The 6,184-nt window shown below is 39.8% G+C and overlaps 1 non-coding gene across 1 annotated transcript; it reads left to right on the top strand.

Annotated features, from left to right (window-relative positions):
• Nucleotides 1-587: 587 nt before the first annotated feature.
• LOC121983476 lies at nt 588-693 on the top strand. The gene has a single exon (XR_006112526.1). It is a non-coding gene; the product is annotated as a small nucleolar RNA R71 (small nucleolar RNA).
• The last annotated feature ends 5,491 nt before the right edge of the window (nt 694-6,184 follow it).

Below are 6,184 nucleotides of genomic sequence, written 5' to 3'. Positions count from 1 at the left end.
TATATATATATATGTTGTACATGTTTGTGTGTAAAAAAATTATGTTGACAATAGTTTTTGTGAATGTATATACGGTTTTGTGAATGTATATAGACAACAATTTTTTAACCGTTGTGAAAAGTATGCAAAGGATCAATGGTTTTTAAACTAAATTTGGAAGAAAGACAACAGTACTGTATTTGTTGTCAAAAGCATATCTGCATGCGATCCAAATTATTGCAAAACTGGCAATTACAACGGTTTTATATGTTGCAAAACTGTTGTCTTTGGTATTAAAAAGACAATGCTTTAACTCCGTTGCATGACTGTTGTCTAATGTGGTCAAAGACAACGGTTTTTAAACCATTGTCTTTTACTGCACATTTAACAACACTGCAAATTACAACGGTTTAAAGAGCCTACGACAACGATTTTTAACATTTGTCTTTTAATATTTTTGTTGTAGTGTTAATATCACTTGATCAATTAATGTGTATGCTTCATTCACACTTTTGTTCATAAAAGAACCTCCAACTGATGAATCCAATAAACATTTGTCTGAGAAATAAATTTCCCTATAGAATATGTGCAAGGTCAACCATTTTTCCAAGCCATGATGAGGGCACTGTCTTTGTAGACTCTTGAATCTGTCCCATGCTTCAAATAATGATTCTCCATTTGCTTGAGCAAAATTTGTGATAGAATTCCTCATGTAAACTGTTATACTTAGAGGGAAAAAGTGATTCAAAAATTGTTGCTCCAATTGTTTCCAACATGTAATGCTTTGAGGATGGAGTGAATATAATCAAGTCCTTAATTTATCCTCGATACTAATAGGAAATGTCATCAATCGAACTGCATCCGCTGACACTCCTTCACAGTTCACTATATCACAAAGCTCTAGAAGTGCCTCAAGGTGCAGATAAGGGCTTTCTGATACTTCTCCAAATTTGTGACCTTGTATCATGAAAAATAACTCTAGGTTTAGTTGGAAACTTTTTGCTTCAATATGAGGTTGCACAATGGGAGACATAAATCTTGTAGAAATAGGTGTAGAAAAATCTCTTAAGGGCCTGCTTGACATGTTAGTGCTCATGGATATCTAAGAAAAAATTATGAGAAAAAAAATAAAAATGAAGAATTAAAGACAAGAAATAAAATGCTATATGAAAAGTAAGAAAGAAAATGTAGAATTTAAATTGTAAGAAAGAAAGTGCATAATGAAAATAAGAAAGAAAAGGGAAAAGGAAAAAGAAAAATATCTAGAGTAATTAATATGCTAATCAACTAATGTTAATCGAAAACAGTCCTGGGCAACGATGCCAAAAACTTGTTACGAATCGTAAGTGCACGGTTTTATCGTCAGTAATAAAAGAATATCGAATCCATAGGAATTGTTGATTAAGCACTAGTTAACTTCGCACGGCGAATTATCTAGACAAACGTAAGATTGATGGGAAAAGAGAGTAAGAGAAAGAGAAGAGGGAAGAGAGAGAATGGATCTTTAGAGGGGTTGAGCTAAGAGGATTGAGGATGATAGATCCTAGGACTTCGATTTCCTTGTAATGCTAGGCGATGTTACATACATTGCTTAGTTCCTATCCTTAATGTTCATGCTCTTGTAGGAAGTTAGATGCATTACTGACTCTCCCCTGTAGTGGATAAGTCGACATGATCTCATACTCTATGTCCTATGCTACTAAATGGAGATGAACGACAGTAATTGCAAATCGAAACAGGACTTCCAAGAGGACTTCCGTCAATTGCAATAGCGGGTCTGGCGCTAGCACTATTCCAACATCAACCATTGCAGATCGGAATAGGACTTCCGGTGATAGCTCATACCCGGCAACGACGAATGGAGATGAACGACAACAATTGCTGTTGTCCACATAATTTTCACTGCTGCCAGCAACAACACCGACACCAAGAGGTTCCAGATGTAGGGGCAGTCATCGGCAATTGCTCTGATGACCACAACAATATTCCGGCAAGCTTGCAGCTGCTCAAAACCTTTTCCCGGTGGCTAGAAATCATGGTAGCAAGTAAGGAGAAGGTTCTCCTTGCTGTCTGGTGGCTACAGTACTTGTTGGACGGCTGGAAATCGTCGAACAACTGGAAGAGGCCGATTGATGGCCAGACAGCCCTTCCGAAGGGGCTATCGCGTGGTGGCGCATGGCTAAGTTGTGGCGGCACGCGTGGGTTAGCAACGACGACGACTCCTGCCGACGTCAGGGTTGCTGTTGGCTTGCGGGAGGTCCACTGGCCGGCGTCAGACGCTTGCTGGCGAAGCTGAGCGACAACGGCAACAGTGACACCTTAAAGGGCAAAACCCCCTTTTCCTTTTCGTCGGCGGCGTGAGAACGAAGAAGAGAGAGAGGGAAAAATGCGAGCGAGAGAAAACATTTTTCCTTCATTAAAAACAACTTACATTTTTTTCATCTCCATATATATATATATATATATATAATCTTTTTATTGAATTTGGATTAAATCCAAACCCGTTCTCACTAATCCACAATCAATACCATTAACCTTAAGTTTGGTTCAAGACTAAACCATGTTTAGTTCAAAATTAAACCATCTTGGTTCAAAACCAAGAACCCTTTTAATTAAACCAAACCAATTTGGTTCATAATTAAACCAAAGAGAGTCCAACTCATCTTCAAAAGATATGACTCATTCTCGCTTCCGTTGTGTCATTTTGATTCCATATTTTCCCTTCATCTAATCCAACCAGACTTATATATATATATATATATATATATATAATCTTTTTATTGGATTTGGATTAAATCCAAACCCAATGTAAAATATCGAACCAGATAATAATTAAATAATAAGATTAATGGACAAATAATCTTATTGGAATTTTTAGGAATTTTCTAAGATTTAATCGGAACTCGTATGACGTATTTTGAGGAGATAAAAGTATAGGTTTTGGAAAAGGTCCGTTTGGAATACCCAATTATGGCAGTTGATTGAGGAATAAACTTAGGTTTTAATTTATCTAAACCTAAGTTTATATTATAAAAACCTAAATTTGTCGTGCCCTAGCAGCCTCACGCGCGCGTCTCCTTCCTCTCTTCTCTCCCGAGCCACAGCCGAGTCTTCTTCCTTCACTCTCCCTTGCGAGTTCCAGCACCAGCGGCCGGCAACCTTCTCCTCCTCCTCGCGCAAGCGAGCCAAGTCCTCCGGCGATTTCCTTTCTTCCCGAGTCCTCAACCTCTCGCGACCCCTCCTTCTCACGCGACCACCACAGCCGCGACCTTGCTTCCTCCAGCTAGCACCGAGACGCCGCACCAGCGCCGGTCACACCGAGCCCCAGCTGCCGACCTTTCCTCCTCACGCAATCCCTCCCCCTCGCACGAGCACCGCGGACCCCAGCCGCCAATCCTCATCTCTCCCGAGTCGTGCCCTAACGAATCTGACAGGTCGGTTTCCCCTAGTAGATATGAGATTTTGGTTTATCTTGTTGCTTGTAAATCGAAGCCAATGTTGACCTTGATTTGGGGCAGGAGGGTGTGCTTGATTTCCTCTTTTGATCTAGTTTTTTTTCCTTTGCTGTGTTCTGGGTATTTAGAGATGTAGGATGTTTCTTCTAGATGATTTCATCGTGTCTTGTATTGGATGTGTTCTTAGCTATTGCTACGGATCTTGTGTCTTCATGATGGATCAGATTGTATCTTCGACAAATTTGGAAGTTGAGGATGTGGATTCGATGTTGGGCTCAGTTTCTCTTACTAACAGAATTTCTAGAACAGAATTGGGGAAGTTTTGATTCTAATTTAGGAGTCGTGTATGCTTTCTTCATGTAGGATGAGTTTTTGGGCAGATTGAAAGGTTTTCTTATGTATGCTGGTAAGTGTTTCGGTGGGTGAGGTTTAGCAGGTGAACCATAAGTTTTGTTGTCTTTCTTTTCCAATAGTTTATGTTTCAGTCGCTGGACTCTTTTGGATTTAATGAAAGACTTCGCTTGGTCTTATAGATGTCGGGTTGCGGTGTTCTTGTTTTCTTTTGGCACTAGATTTTCTGGGACAGATTCGGTAGGCAAAAGTTCGTTGATATTGATTTGTTTTTGAACGATGGTTTGATCCTATTTTATTTCTGCTAGATCTGGAGGTTGTGGTTAGGAATGTGATGTTAAGATCATTAGTTTTTGACAGTGGGTGAATTGAGGTTCATAGATGGATTAGGGTTTTCCCCTAATTAAGTCAGGGTTGAGTTTAGCTAGATGTTATTTATCGAATTAGCTAAATTGTATATCACATGATTTGTAGGACTCTGATTTAGGGCAAGCAACACAACGTGAATTTATTCTGATACGATCGACAAGTAAAGGCGGGTACTTCTTGCTTTGTTTTCTTTTAGTACTTTGACCTTAGTGCATGAATTATTTTGGATTAGGACTGTTTACCTTGACTCCACTCTTACTTTCCTGCGCTTGATACTTCCACGCAATCTTTGAGAAAGTCATTTCTATATCCATACAGTCTCTTCTTGTTGTCCATGATCCGTAGCAGATACTAAATATCATATTTGTATACTTTAACTGTTATTTGTTTATGTACCGTATTGAGCATGCTGGCTTCATGTAGCATACCTGTTTTTGCTTATATATATATGATGACTGTTGCATTGTTCGCATCATGGCATTGCATGCATGCCACATCCTCGGCCATTCGAGAGAGTGGTAGCTGGAGTTGATGCCGCTTGTCCTGTCGTGCCGCACTCGGCCACTCGTGTGAGTGGTAGCTGGAGTACGAGCAGCAGGGACCCCGTCGCAGATGTAGCTAGTTAGTTACTATGCAACTGTCCCCTCGGCCATTCGTGTGAGTGGTAGCTGGAGTGGTGTACAGTCTGTCACTGACCCGGCCTCTCGACCATACAGGGGTCATGGTGCGGAGAGGTGGGCGGGAGTGACCATTCGTGCATACGTTGTTATTATATTTACTTTGGCTGCTGCTGTTTATATATGCTGTTATTGCTTACTTACTACTGTTGTTCGTATATGCTGATATGCTTGTGTTGAGATATATTCTCGTTGTCGATGTTTAGTCATTTGATATTTGTATATACCTTGCTTATTACCTCTGTAGTATGAGCAGTACTGTAGCAGATTAGTACCAGTTTTGACCTACTATACCTAGCCTAGGATATGGTTTCAGGTATGAGCATTTATTTTGGTTCTATTATAGTATCTGCTGTTCTTCTTATGAGGCTGTATACTGTTGGCACTCTTTACTTACATATTATATTCATGCACTATCTCTTTCCTTACCCGCTGAGTTCCAATACTCACCACCCCACAAAATGGTTTTCTTTCGCCAGGTAAAAGATAGATGAGTCATGGATGCTTGGAGAGATGTCGGCTGCCAGTCCTGGGTCCTACGTCACACTCGAGGATAGTTTTCGTTTTGGTTTTGTTATCGTCTGGGGTGATATATTGATTTTTGTGTATTTTGTTTTTCAATAAGTCGATGTAAATTTTGGGTCAAGTCTGTGAAGACAGGTATTTTTGTTAGTGTCGTTGTTAGTTTTACGTTCGTATCGTTTTATGTCTTCCGCTGCTGTGTATTTACGTTCAGCCGTGTAGGCTTATTAAACTGCGTGGTTGTATTTATTTTGTTCCAGCCGAGTGGGCTGATGATATAAACTGCATTGTTGTGTTTATTTCATTTTTGTCCAGCCGGGTAGGCTGAGTATATTAAACTGTGTGTTAGGTTGCTTATATTTTGTATATATATTTCAACCGAGTGTGACTGAGGTATATTTTGTATGTAGTAATGCTTCAGATTGTCACCCGTACAGGGGAGATGATGCCGAAATTTCTTCAGACAGGGACTTCTCTGGGGCGTGACAATTGTTTGGTATCAAAGCGGGTTTGCGATGCTTGTTTTTCGTGTTATGATTTTCGAGTTAATCTGATACCAATTTAGTGGTATCAGAGCAGTTTCGATTTTGTTTGGAGATATGATTTTCGAATTAATTTGATACCAATTTTTGGTGTTTCGATTTTGTTTGTAATCTGACTCCTCGATGTGACTTTCGAGTTTTGGGACTAGGCAGCGGCAGGAATCTCCAAGCTATGGGAGGTATGTGTATATTGTTATCACGCACTTCTTTTAGTACGCATATGGTTATCTATAACAGTGAGTTAGTGAAGTAATAGCGTTTGGTGTAGCACTAGAAAGATATTTGGGTT

This window comes from Zingiber officinale, chromosome 5A (assembly GCF_018446385.1).
Source record: "Zingiber officinale cultivar Zhangliang chromosome 5A, Zo_v1.1, whole genome shotgun sequence".
Classification (NCBI taxonomy): domain Eukaryota; kingdom Viridiplantae; phylum Streptophyta; class Magnoliopsida; order Zingiberales; family Zingiberaceae; genus Zingiber; species Zingiber officinale.
This window is presented reverse-complemented; position numbering and strand designations above follow the sequence as displayed.